This window comes from Microtus pennsylvanicus, chromosome 7 (genome assembly GCF_037038515.1).
Source record: "Microtus pennsylvanicus isolate mMicPen1 chromosome 7, mMicPen1.hap1, whole genome shotgun sequence".
In the NCBI taxonomy this organism is placed as follows: Eukaryota; Metazoa; Chordata; class Mammalia; order Rodentia; family Cricetidae; genus Microtus; species Microtus pennsylvanicus.
Genome location: NC_134585.1, coordinates 70763290 through 70778163, shown reverse-complemented (window position 1 = coordinate 70778163; position 14874 = coordinate 70763290).

Genomic DNA, 14874 nt, shown 5'->3' with positions numbered 1-14874 from the left:
AGCATCTTGAATCAGTTTTTAAAATGAACCATTTTATTTGGGCTTCTACAGGATTAGAATAATTTAAACAAAGTAGTTCTGGCATTTGTTTGAACTATGCTTTTCAATAAATTCATTAAAAGCAAACCACAAGTGCAGTGTAACCAGCTATGAGACAAGGCTTTGTAAACTTCTGAAATGAGTTCTTTAAAGTATGTGTTAAGAATAAATGGTAAGAAACACCTGGGAATCTGGAAATGAGAATGAGTTTATACTACACGCTAATTTTTTCTACTCTAGGATGAAAATGAAAAGAAAATTATAAAATATTCTACGCATCATTATTTCTCATAACCTCAAAATTCAGATACTTTACATGTGCTAACTCTTTTGCTGGTAAATCTATTAGAGAAGTTAGAAAGGTCAGAAAAGATCAGGCATATGAGAGAGTTAATAAAATGGAAATCAAGAAAACTGAGATTCAGCTTTCTTGTACTGATCATTAAAAGTAAGAAAGAGTTGCTGAGGAATCTCATCAGGACAGGTGAGTGTGTGCTATCCAGGGGCGGACTGTCCAGGAAGAGAGCACAAACCCCCTCCCCCAGCTCCTTCTGCAGGGCTGTCTCTCTTTCCCACGATCCAGCCCCCCCTGCACCCCTCCCCAACCCTGCCCCGCTGTATGCTAGGACCAGTGCTCAAGTACAGTTTTAAGCTCCTAAACTAAGGCGACCCACTCAGAGCGGTGAGTGCCTGCCTACCGGGCAGACCTCAGGGTCCCCTGTAAGGGAGCCGGGCACCTTCAGCTCTGGCGCCAGGCTTCCTGCGCGCTCCTGGATACCATCCCCCCCTTGCTCCATTCATCCTGTTGGCCCTGGATCATTGGGCTACTGGCGGCCCAGCTTAGTTGCTGAGGAATCTCATCAGGACGGGTGAGTGTGTGCTATCCAGGGGCGGACTGTCCAGGAAGAGAGCACAAACCCCCTCCCCCAGCTCCTTCTGCAGGGCTGTCTCTCTTTCCCACGATCCAGCCCCCTGCACCCCTCCCCAACCCTGCCCTGCTGTATGCTAGGACCAATGCTCAAGTACAGTTTTAAGCTCCTAAACTAAAGCGACCCACCCAGAGCGGTGAGTGCCTGCCTACCAGGCAGACCTCAGGGTCCCCTGTAAGGGAGCCTGGCACCTTCAGCTCTGGCGCCAGGCTTCCTGCGCGCTCCTGGATACCATCCCCCCCTTGCTCCATTCATCCTGTTGGCCCTGGATCATTGGGCTACTGGCGGCCCTGTTTAGTTGCTGAGGAACCCCATCAGGACGGGTGAGTGTGTGCTATCCAGGGGCGGGAACGGTTCCTACTTCTACACTGAAGAGATATACCCAGAGAGTCAATCACAGCAAAGACTGGACCAAGAGACCAGGCCTCTCCTGGCTCCATTTGAAGGAAGAGATGGGAAGGCGCCAATACAAGAATTCCTCCAACAACCTGAAAGGCAACATGACACCACCAGAAACCAGGGATCCCGAAATAAGAAGAATTGTACACCCTACTCCTGAAGAAATAGAAGAAATCGACTCAAAAGTTAACTATATGAAAATAATAGAGGACCTTAAACAGGAGGTGAAAAACTGCCATAAACAATTAGAGATTACAAACAAAAAGGTAGAGGAAATGAATAAATCGCTCAAAGACACGCAAGAAAACCAAGAGAAACAAGAAAAAGCAATCAAACAGGTTAGGGAAGCGGTTCAAGACATGAAGAATGAAATGGAAGCAATGAAGAAAGCACAAACCGAGGGAAGAATGGAGATGGAAAATCTGGGTAAACGAACAGGAATGACAGAGACAGGTACTAACAACAGATTACAAGACATAGAAGAGAGAATATCAGACACTGAAGATACCATAGAGAAAATAAACACACTGATCAAAGAAAACAGCAAAACCAACAAATTCTCATCACAAAACATTCAGGAAATTTGGGACACAATAAAAAGACCAAACCTAAGAATAATTGGAGTAGAAGAAGGAGAAGAAGTGCAGCTCAACGGTACAGAAAATATACTTAATAAAATTATAGAAGAAAACTTTCCCAACCTGAAGAAAGAGGTACCTATGAAGGTTCAAGAAGCATACAGAACACCAAATAGGCTGGATCAAAAGAAAACATCCCCTCGCCATATAATAATCAAAACACAAAATATACAGAATAAAGAAAGAATATTAAGAGCCGCAAAGGAAAAAGGCCAAGTTACTTATAAAGGTAAACCTATCAGACTTACACCTGACTTCTCTATGGAAACCATGAAAGCCAGAAGGTCCTGGATAGATGTACTGCAAAAACTAAGAGATCATGGATGCAAGCCCAGACTACTATATCCAGCCAAGCTTTCGTTCACTATAAATGGAGAAAACAAAATTTTCCAGGATAAAAACAAATTTAAACAATACGTAGCCACAAATCCAGCCTTACAGAAAATTATAGAAGGAAAATCACTAACCAAGGAGTCCAACAATGCCCACAATAACTCAGTCATCTAGAGACCTTTCACCAGCGCATCTCAAAGAAGGGAAACACACAAACCCTACTACTAAAAAAGTGACCGGAGTTAACAACCACTGGTCATTAATATCACTTAATGTCAATGGGCTCAACTCACCTATAAAAAGGCACAGACTAAGGGATTGGATTCGAAAACAGGATCCAACATTCTGCTGTCTACAAGAAACACACCTCAACCACAAAGACAGGCACCTACTCAGAGTAAAGGGCTGGGAAAAGGCCTATCAAGCAAATGGACCTAAGAAACAAGCAGGTGTGGCCATATTAATTTCTAACAAAGTGGACTTCAAACTTAAATCAATCAGAAGAGATGGAGAGGGACATTTTATACTCATAACAGGAACAATTCATCAGGATGAAGTCTCAATTCTGAATATCTACGCCCCTAATATAAAAGCACCCACGTACATAAAAGAAACATTGCTAAAATTCAAGGCAGCCATCAAACCACACACACTAATAGTAGGAGACTTCAACACTCCTCTCTCACCAATGGACAGGTCAATCAAACAGAAACCTAACAGAGAAATTAGAGAATTAATGGAGGTAATGAAGCAAATGGACTTAACAGACATCTATAGATTATTCCACCCAAACAGGAAAGAATATACCTTCTTCTCTGCAGCTCATGGAACCTTCTCGAAAATTGACCACATACTCGGTAGCAAAGCTAACTTACACAGTTACAAAAAAATATTAGTAACCACCTGCGTCTTATCAGATCACCATGGATTAAAGTTAGAATTCAACAACAATGCTACCCCCAGAAAGCCTACAAACTCATGGAAACTGAACAGTCAACTACTGAACCATACCTGGATTAAGGAAGAAATAAAGAAAGAAATTAAAGTCTTCCTTGAATTCAATGAAAATAAAGAAACAACATACTCAAACTTATGGGACACTATGAAAGCAGTGCTAAGAGGAAAGTTCATCGCACTAAGTGCCCACTTAAAGAAAACAGAGAAAGCACATATTGAAGACTTAACAGCCCACCTAAAAGCTCTAGAAAAAAAAGAAGCAGACTCACCTAGGAGGAGTAGAAGATTGGAAATAATCAAACTGAGGGCTGAAATCAACAAAATAGAAACACAGAAAACAGTCCAAAGAATCAATGAAACAAAAAGCTGGTTCCTGGAGAAAATCAACAAGATTGATGAACCTCTATCCAAACTAATCAAACGGCAGAGAGAGAACACGCAAATTAATAAGATCAGGAATGAAAAGGGGGACATAACCACAAACACAGAGGAAATTCAGAGAGTCATTAGATCTTACTACAAAAGCCTGTATGCCACTAAACTGGAAAATGTAAAAGAAACGGACACTTTTTTAGATAAATACCATTTACCAAAATTAAACCAGGACCAGGTGAACAATCTAAACAGACCTGTAAGTCGCGAAGAATTAGAAGCTGTTATCAAAAACCTCCCTACCAAAAAAAGCCCAGGGCCAGATGGGTTCAATGCGGAATTCTACCAGAACTTCCAAGAAGACCTAATTCCTATTCTCCTCAATGTATTCCACAATATAGAAACAGAAGGGTCACTACCAAATTCCTTTTATGAAGCTACAGTTACTCTGATACCAAAACCACACAAAGACTCAACAAGGAAAGAGAATTACAGGCCGATCTCACTCATGAATATCGACGCAAAAATCCTCAACAAAATACTGGCAAACCGAATCCAAGAACACATCCGAAAAATTATACATTATGATCAAGTAGGCTTCATTCCTGAGATGCAGGGCTAGTTCAACATACGAAAATCTATCAATGTAATCCAGCATATAAACAAACTGAAAGAAAAAAACCATATGATCATTTCATTAGATGCTGAAAAAGCATTTGACAAAATTCAACATCCATTTATGTTAAAAGTCTTGGAGAGATTAGGGATACAAGGGTCATACCTAAATATAATAAAAGCTATATACAGCAAACCGACAGCTAACATCAAATTAAACGGAGAGAAACTCAAAGCCATCCCGCTAAACTCAGGAACACGACAAGGCTGTCCACTTTCACCATACCTCTTCAATATAGTGCTGGAAGTTCTAGCAATAGCAATAAGACAACATAATGGGATCAAGGGGATTCGAATTGGAAAGGAAGAAGTTAAACTTTCGTTATTTGCAGATGATATGATAGTGTACATAAGCGACCCCCAAAACTCCACCAAAGAACTCCTACAGCTGATAAACAGCTTTAGTAATGTGGCAGGATACAAGATCAACTCCAAAAAATCAGTCGCCCTCTTATACACAAAGGATATGGAAGCAGAGAGGGAAATCAGAGAAGCTTCTCCATTCACGATAGCCACAAACAGCATAAAATATCTTGGGGTAAATCTAACCAAGGAAGTGAAAGATCTATTTGATAAGAACTTTAAGGCATTGAAGAAAGAAATTGAGGAGGATACCAAAAAATGGATGGACATCCCTTGCTCTTGGATTGGGAGGATCAACATAGTAAAAATGGCAATTCTACCAAAGGCAATTTATAGATTCAATGCAATCCCCATCAAGATCCCATCAAAATTCTTCACAGATATGGAGAGGACAATAATCAACTTTATATGGAAAAACAAAAAACCCAGGATAGCCAAAACAATCCTATACAATAAAGGATTGTCTGGAGGCATTACCATCCCTGACTTCAAACTCTATTACAGAGCTACAGTAATGAAAACAGGGTGGTACTGGCATAAAAACAGAGAAGTCGACCAATGGAATCGTATAGAAGACCCGGATTTAATCCCACAAACCTATGAACACCTCATATTCGATAAAGGAGCTAAAAGTATACAATGGAAGAAAGAAAGCATCTTCAACAAATGGTGCTGGCACAACTGGATGTCAACCTGTAGAAGAATGAAAATAGACCCATATCTATCACCGTGCACAAAACTCAAGTCCAAATGGATTAAAGACCTCAATATCAGCCCGATAACACTGAACCTGATAGAAGAGAAAGTGGGAAATACCCTACAACAGATGGGCACAGGTGATCGCTTCTTAGGTATAACCCCAGAAGCACAGACATTAAGGGCAACATTGAATAAATGGGACCTACTAAAACTGAGAAGCTTCTGTAAAGCAAAGGACACTGTCACTAAGACACAAAGGCAACCTACTGATTGGGAGAAGATCTTCACCAACCCCACAACAGACAAAGGTCTGATCTCCAAAATATATAGAGAACTCAAGAAACTAGACTTTAAAAGGCTAATTAACCCAATTAAAAAATGGGGCACTGAACTGAACAGAGAATTCTCAACAGAAGAAGTTCAAATGGCCAAAAGACACTTAAGGTCATGTTCAACCTCCTTAGCGATCAGGGAAATGCAAATCAAAACAACTTTGAGATATCATCTTACACCTGTCAGAATGGCTAAAGTCAAAAACACCAAGGATACCCTTTGCTGGAGAGGCTGTGGAGGAAGGGGTACACTCATCCATTGCTGGTGGGAATGCAATCTTGTGCAACCACTGTGGAAGTCAGTGTTTCGGTTTCTCAGGAAATTCGGGATCAACCTACCCCTCGACCCAGCAATACCACTCTTGGGAATTTACCCAAGAGATGCTCTATCATATGTCAAAAGCATTTGTTCAACTATGTTCATAGCAGTATTATTTGTAATAGCCAGAACCTGGAAACAACCTAGATGCCCTTCAATGGAAGAATGGATGAAGAAAGTATGGAATATATACACATTAGAGTACTACGCTGCGGTAAAAAACAATGACTTCTCGAATTTTGCATGCAAATGGATGGAAATAGAAAACACTATCCTGAGTGAGGTATCCCAGACCCAAAAAGATGAACATGGGATGTACTCACTCATAATTGGTTTCTAGCCATAAATAGGGACCACGGAGTCTACAATAGGCGAATCTAAAGAAGCTAAGCAAGAAGGTGAACCCAAGGAAAAACATATAGTTATCCTCTTGGATAAGGGAAGTATACAAAATTGCCGGGGAGAAAAGTGGGATGTTGGGGGTGGGGTGGGATGGGGGTAAGGGGAGATGGGGAGAGAAAAGGTAGAAGGAAAGGAGGGGGGACTTGGGGAAACAGGAGGATCGGGATAAAGGAAGGTTGGATAGGGGAGCACGGAACCCCATTTCTTAGTTAAAGGACCCACTTTAGGATGGGCAGGAGACTTGACCCTAGACGGGATCCCAGGTGCCCAAGCTGAGGCCCCCAGTTAGTTCCTTGGGCAGCTGAGGATAGGGAACCTGAAATGACCCTATCCTAGAGCAATACTGACGAATATCATGCATATCACCTAGAACTTTCATCTGGCGAGGGATGGAGATAGAGACAGAGACCCACACTGGAACACTGGATAGAGCTCCCAAGGTCCCAAGGAGGAGCAGAAGGAGGGAGAACATGAGCAAAGAAGTCGGGACCACGAGGGGTGCACCCACCCACTGAGACAGGGGAGCTGATCTACTGGGAGCTCACCAAGGCCAGCTGGACTGTTACCAAAAAAAGCATGGGATAAAACTGGACTCTCTGAACATGACGAACAATGAGGGCTGATGAGACGCCAAGGACAATGGCACGCGGTTTTGATCCTAAGCAATGTGCTGGCTTGGTGGGAGCCTAGCCAGTTTGGATGTTCACCTTCCTAGATATGGACGGAGGGGGGAGGACCTAGGACTTACCACAGGGCAGGGAACCCTGACTGCTCTTTGGACTGGAGAGGGAGGGGGAGAAAAGTGGGGGGAAGGGGAGAGGGGTGGGAGGAGGGGGAGAAGAATGGGAGGAGGGGGAGGGAAATGGGAGGCTGGGAGGAGGTGGACATTTGTTTTTTTTTTCTTTCTTTTCTTTATTCTCCTTTTATCAATAAAAAAATACATAAAAAAAAAGAAAACGCAAGACTTTTAGAAACTTACATTATTGAAAATTAGAAGAGGTAATTTCAATCATGTTCTGCCTGCATGGTTTTGTGCTAGTACATGGAACATTGCATGGTTTTCTACTGGCTTTATTTTTGTTTTAGCCCTAATGAAGTAGATCAGGCCACCACCAGGTTTTACCTCTGCTGCAGTGTTGACAATAAGAGAAGACTTGCCATGCGTGCCACTTTAATTTGACAACATTTACTGTCTGCTTTTTGCCACATGCTGACTCTCCTGTTATTGGCTGTTAGTCAACCAATGTACTTTTTCCATTCCAGAATGAAGCTTGTGTTCTGTGAAAGGAAATCGATGAACATGCAACGAACTAACCTTGCCAAAGGTGGAGGCATGTAGGGACCCAAGAGAAGTAAGTAAGAGAGCCTCCAAAGAAACTGTAGAGTTAGCCAGCCCAATATGCCTCTTTCACAGATGTGGAAATGTGTTCGAGAGTAAACTCTTAGTTTAAGGTCATGGAGTTTATTAAAACACGTAAAGCCTGGAAGGCAAGTCTTTTAGGATCAAGTAAAGGGCTCTTTTACATTTAAATCGCACCCTTCCCCATTTGGGGAGCTTAAATAACTTTGATTATTATAGACATCAGCATGTTTAATGCGAGAATGTAATATAAACTGTAAGTCCTTCTGAGAAGTGAAGTATAGAAGGAATGAATTAAATTTCTTACTGAGTAAATATCACTTTACAGCTTTCTAATAACATTGCCCTTGATTGGGTATATTTCAAAAAAAGACTATAAAATCCAAAATTCTCACTTTGGCAAAGTACAAACCTTGCTGAGAGAGGTTATGATAGATGAGAACAATTGTTCCTAATCTCTTGAAAACTTTGCCATCCTGCATACGAATGTCTTTTCCTTGCGGATTTAATTTAGATATATTGTATGATTAACTCTGTATCCATTTCAAACTATAATGCATCTACAAACATCTGAAAATGATAAAGGTGGTAATATGTGTATGTGTATATCTTTACAATGCATGCTATACATGACAGAAATCTTCATGGTTTGAAAGAATCTCTGCATAGCCATTTTACAGCACTGACTAATGGAGCCTGTGTTGCCATGTGTTTTATGCTCAATGTGATATCAGTCCTTTGAATGGACTGAGCTGTCACCAGCCTTAGAAATTTTTGTGAAATAAAACACTGAGTGAAAGCATGTCAACTGTAGTCTTCTCATCAGTTACAGTATTTCCCTGGCATACTTTGTAGAAGGTAGAATGGATTGTCTTTATCACATAGACAGTTGGGATATAAAAAGTGTTTAAAAATATTTAAAAATTAAATAAGCATTTTAACTTTAAAATAGTTTCCTATCTGTGAAAGAGGTCATTACTGACATCTGCTGGGGCCAGTGGGTCTTGCAAATGAGTTTTGAATTGGTCAGTTGGTTCTGAGGGAAAGGACAGAAGCTTGATATGCTTGGGCCACAATAAGTGGTGTTTATCTCTTTTCTTTATTTGTGTTTTATCTCTTTCGAGACAGGGTTTCACTGTGTAGCCTTGGGTGTCCTGGAAGTTGTTCTGTAGACCAACTTGGCTCCTACCTCAGAGACCTTCTTGCCTCTGTCCCCAGCATGTCAGTGTATAAGGTGTGCATCATTTACCACAGCCAGCTCGTGTTTATTTTTGATTCACTTTGCTTGAGCATGGAGCTAGATCTCTTTAAAGGCAAGAAAATACAGCTCTGCTATAGGAACTTCTGTATAGCTACCCCATTTCGGGTTTGGATTATAACATATTTACCTCAGTTTGCTTCACGTCTAAAATCTAAAAAATATCTACATAAGCCGGGCGGTGGGGGTGCATGCCTTTAATCCCAGCAATCGGGAGGCAGAGGCAGGCGGATCTCTGTGAGTTCAAGGCCAGCCTGGTCTACAAGAGCTAGTGCCAGGATAGGCTCCAAAGCTACAGAGAAACCCTGTTTCAAAAAAAACTAAAAAAAAAATCTACATAAATCCTCCCAGTAAAACAATGACCATTATGAAGGGAACTAAATCTGGGCTAAATGATTTGTAAGCCACCCCACAACTGGGTGTTCAATGATTTTTTTTTGTTGTTGTTCGTGTGAAACTTTGGTCTTCTGAGGAAAACAGCAAACACAGAGAACCAGGCCAACGATCAGTCCTTGTACATGATAAGCATGTGTATCTTCTTTTTGGTTTTTTATTAAACTCAGATTTTTTTTCTATAGCTAGGGTACATTTGTACATAACTTACTCAAACTGTATTGCAAATGCCTGTTTGCCTTGCTTCTCATCAGACCATTTCTGATGAGATAACAATGCATGGATGACACTGTCCTCTTTCTCAAGTAAGCGGAACTGACAACAGCTCTCTGCTCTCACATCCCTACTTTTACATCCCAGTAGGACTGGGATCTCCTGCATTTACTTGGACTGTAACAGATGATGGCTGCCCTCTAGTGACAAGACATCCCTGCTGTTTGGAACTAGGGCATGTGTAAAGCAGATGGCCTGTTTTCTAGTCACACAATGAAGTATGGGAAACCTTTTATAAAGAGAAGAATAGAAAGGACTTTAAATATATATTTAATTATGATGAATACTATGTTTGAGGAGTACACACATGCAATACAGATATATACACTTATCTGTGTGTATGTTTTTCCAATCATAGCACATTACCGACAATCATGAATTTCTCAAGTTAACCTTTATCAAATTTAAGTGGTAGTTAAACAGCCCATTCTAATAACCATTGAGCAACTGTTAGAGCTTTGAATGCGCAAAGGCTAATACATAACCTCTGACCATACTGCTTACTGAATTCTCCTTCCATCTTTCGAACAATTCCTCAGCATACTTTCCCTGACAAAGAGAACACACTTTGTTCATCTGACAAGCAATTTGTATTTCTAACCAGCTTCAGAGCAATTACTTTTCCCTAATTGCTAAGATGTCTAGAGCTGTATTTAGATGACCACACATGCCTGAGTGCATCGGGCCACATTTAAAATTCCACCAGGAAGACTGTCATTGCCCCAATCAATAGTAGGAAAGCACAAAAACCTAGACCACCAGGCAAGTTAGCCTTCTCATTTCACATCGGCTACAAGGTACTGCCTGGCAATGTTTGATTTAATTAATTTCAAATTAAAGAAAAGAAAACAAAGAAAGAAAGAAAAAAGAAACACGGTGTTTCAGCCTGTGGCTGATAGGACTGAATCAAAAGAAAGCTCATTGCAGATCAGCCTGGAGTATACCTGCTTCTATGATGTTTGAAAGCAATCCAAATCATCATTCCACACCTCGTTTTCACCTTCCCAAAACCAAAGACATTTTCTTCAATGGGTAAATGTTTTCTTAATAAAAAGCAAGTATTTAAAATTGAGAGCAAATGCAGATAAGGCTTTGAAGAAAGAACTGTTCTTATATTCTGATAGTGTGAATTTCAATCAAACCAGTTAGTATGGAAATCAACATGGATGACCCTCATCAAACTAAAAATAGAAGTAGCCTGTAGATCAGCAGCATCATTCCTGGTGTGTGGAGGGAAGACTCTTCACTAGCAGTGAACACAGCCCCGGCACTCACATGATTGTTGCTTCACTAGCCCAATAGGGAATTAACTATTTCAATGAGATTCAAGGGTCAATGTTATGATTGGAGGTTAAAAATAAGATATAGAAGATTTTGGTACAACTTCAAATGATCTCCTCAAAATATATAAATTGCAATGGAAACCTGTAAATCTGAAGTACTAGAACTCATATACTGTCTTCAAAAAGTCACTGAGTTTGAACCATGGGGAATTGAGAGCCCTGGCACCAAGCGTCAATAGAGAGACTCTCGTCAATGAGACTGACGATAGTTTGTTCAAGATGCATAACCAGAGCTGCCAACTTTGAATAACAAAGCTTCCAACTTTAAAATAAGACTTTTAAAGTAATTGACCAGCACTCTTCAATAGTTTTAAGTTTGTAAAATGTGAGGGGATAGTAAAAACAAGAATAAAAAACCCCACAAAAACCAGAACTGTCACAGACCAGGAGAAAGTAAGGGGACAAGCAATACATGAAATGAGTATCCTGTCTGAAACTGAATAGTAGCAACGAGAAAATGATTTAAGAAACCACTGGAATCCAAATAGTTTCTAGAGTCATGTACCCATGACAGAATGATAATTTAGTAACTATATTGTCATTGTGTAGGTTAACCTCAGAAAAGAGCAGACAGAACGCTTGGCTCTATTCTTCAATATATCAAAGTCTAATTTTGAAAGTGAAAGTGTATAAAAATAATGAAGGGGTGGTATGTTCCAAATATGAAGCAAAATAAATTTTCTTGGTTTTGAGCAATTAGTGAAGTGTAGAGAATAGCTTTTCATATTACCATTTGTGGAGCAGAGGGCTTGAGGCATTAGAAACTTAGAATATAATGCATTCATACTGAAACATTTGCCCCTAATGAATAATAACCACACCATTGTATTTGTTTTGTTTTGTTTTTTTGTTTTTCGAGACAGGGTTTCTCTGTGGTTTTGGTGCCTGTCCTGGAACTAGCTCTTATAGACCAGGCTGGTCTGGAACTCCCAGAGATCCGCCTGCCTCTGCCTCCCGAGTGCTGGGATTAAAGGCGTGTGCCACCATCGCCCGGCTTAATCACACCATTGTCAACCTGTAGAAGAATGAAAATAGATCCATATCTATCACCATGCACAAAACTCAAGTCCAAATGGATTAAAGACCTCAATATCAGTCCGAACACACTGAACCTGATAGAAGAGAAAGTGGGAAGAACTCTACAACACACGGGCACAGGAGACCACTTACTACGTATAACCCCAGCAGCACAGACTTTAAGGACCTCATAGAATAAATGGGACCTCCTGAGACTGAGAAGCTTCTGTAAAGCAAAGGTCACTGTCGATAAGACACAAAGGCAACCCACTGACTGGGAGAAGATCTTCACCAACCTCGCAACTGACAAAGGTCTGATCTCCAAAATATATAAAATTATAAAATGGGGCATTGAGCTGAATACAGAATTCTCAACAGAAGAAGTTCAAATGGCCAAAAGACACTTAAGGTCATGCTCAACTTCCTTATCGATCAGGGAAATGCAAATCAAGACAACTTTAAGATACCGTCTTACACCTGTCAGAATGGCTAAAATAAAAAACACCAATGATAGCCTTTGTTGGAGAGGTTGTGGAGAAAGGGGTACACTCATCCATTGCTGGTGGGAATGCAAACTTGTGCAACCACTTTGGAAAGCAGTGTGGCGGTTTCTCAGGAAAGTTGGGATCAACTTACCCCTGGACCCAGCAATACCACTCTTGGGAATATACCCAAGAGAGGCCTTATCATACAACAAAAGTATATGCTCTACGATGTTCATAGCAGTATTATTTGTAATAGCCAGAACCTGGAAACAACCTAGATGCCCTTCAATAGAAGAATGGATGAAGAAAGTATGGAATATATACATATTAGAGTACTACTCAGCAGTAAAAAACAAGGGCTTCTTGAATTTTGCATGCAAATGGATGGAAATAGAAAACACTATCCTGAGTGAGGTAAGCCAGACCCAAAAAGAGGAACATGGGATGTACTCACTCATATTTGGTTTCTAGCCATAAACCAAGGACATTGAGCCTATAATTAGTGATCCTAGAGAAGCTAAATAAGGAGAACCCAAAGAAAAAATATAGGCATCCTCCTGAATATTAACCTTCAGCAGGCGATGAAAGGAGACAGAGACAGAGACCCACATTGGAGCACCGGACATAAATCTCAAGGTCCAAATCAGGAGCAGAAGGAGAGAGAGCACGAGCAAGGAACTCAGGGCCACGAGGGGTGCACCCACACACTGAGACAATGGGGATGTTCTACTTGGAACTCACCAAGGCCAGCTGGCCTGGGTCTGAAAAAGCCTGGGATAAAACCGGACTCTCTGAACATAGCGGACAATGAGGACTACTGAGAACTCAAGAACAATGGCAATGGGTTTCTGATCCTACTGCACGCACTGGCTTTGTGGGAGCCTAGGCAGTTTGAATGCTCAACTTGCTAGACCTGGATGGAGGTGGGGGGTCCTTGGACTTCCCACAAGACAGGGAACCCTGATTGCTTTTCGGGCTGAGGGGGTGGGGCTTAATTGAGGGAGGGGAATGGGAGGCGGTGGCGGGGAAGAGACAGAAATCTTTAATAAATAAATAAATTTAAACAAAAAAAATAATGTGAATAAAGCTTAATGCATTTTGAGCATTTGGACCTCCTATGGCCAAAGTGGTAGAAGCTTGATTATGGATATATATGATAATATGGATGTTTTTTGTTTTGACAGTGTAAAGTTATACATGATACTAGCAGAAATTTGTTTGTAGAAATAGGGAGAATGAAACCAAATGGAGACTGCTATCGATATCATGATATACTATAGAAATATGAATTGCTTGTAAAAACGGCACTAATTTTTCAGCACACTTGGTGAGGGACATAAGACAGAGACATCAAAATATCTTTTTCCTTAGTTCATTAAGATAAAGAGAGCAGTATCTAGGGTCAAATCAGAAGGCATATGTATTTGATTTTTATAATATATTGCATATGATGTTTAAGAATATCTGAAAGTTTATAATAATTATAACTTCTAATAAAGTTAATGTTATTTAACCTGAATTATTATTATTATTATTTTTTATTATTATATAAAAGTGCATTTTTTCTTCCAGTGCTATGCCTGGATAAAATGAACAATATGAATGTATACATCTTAGATATATCATGTAAATGACATTATATAAAAATGTCATTTTATTTTTATAATATTATTTATTGAGCGATCTTTATATGCCTATAAATCCTTGTTTGTGATCTGAACTGAGTTTGAAATTTTCTCCTAGGTGTTTCAAAAATATTTTATAATTTAATTAGCTGATTATATTTACTATAAGTTTCTCAAGAGTATGAGCCACTATTTCCTTCTTCTCCTTGCCTCTCCTCCACTCTGTTCCCCTTCCATATCCTCTCTTTGCCTTTCCTCTGCTCTCCTCTCCTCTCTTCTGTTCACTTCTCCTTTCCTGTCCTCTCCATTCCCTCCCATTCTTTCCTTCCATTCCCTCCCCTCCTTGTCTTCACCCTCTCTTTGCCGGCTCCTTACATTCCTTTACCCTTCTTTTTTCACTTCATTGTGTCTTTCTCAGAGATGCAATTCTATCCTGAACCTTTTTCTCTCCTGTTCCCTATTAAGGATATTACTAAAGAAACTTAAACACGCTCCTTAAATTTTATCAAAGTGAATCCAGGTGGTGGTGGTCTATGACTTTAATTCTAGCATATGGGAGACAGAGTCACTCAGATCTATGAAACTGAGATGAGATTGAGGCCAGCCTGGTCTACAAAAGCTAGTCTCAGAACAGGGTCCAAAGCTACAGAGGAACCCTGTCCC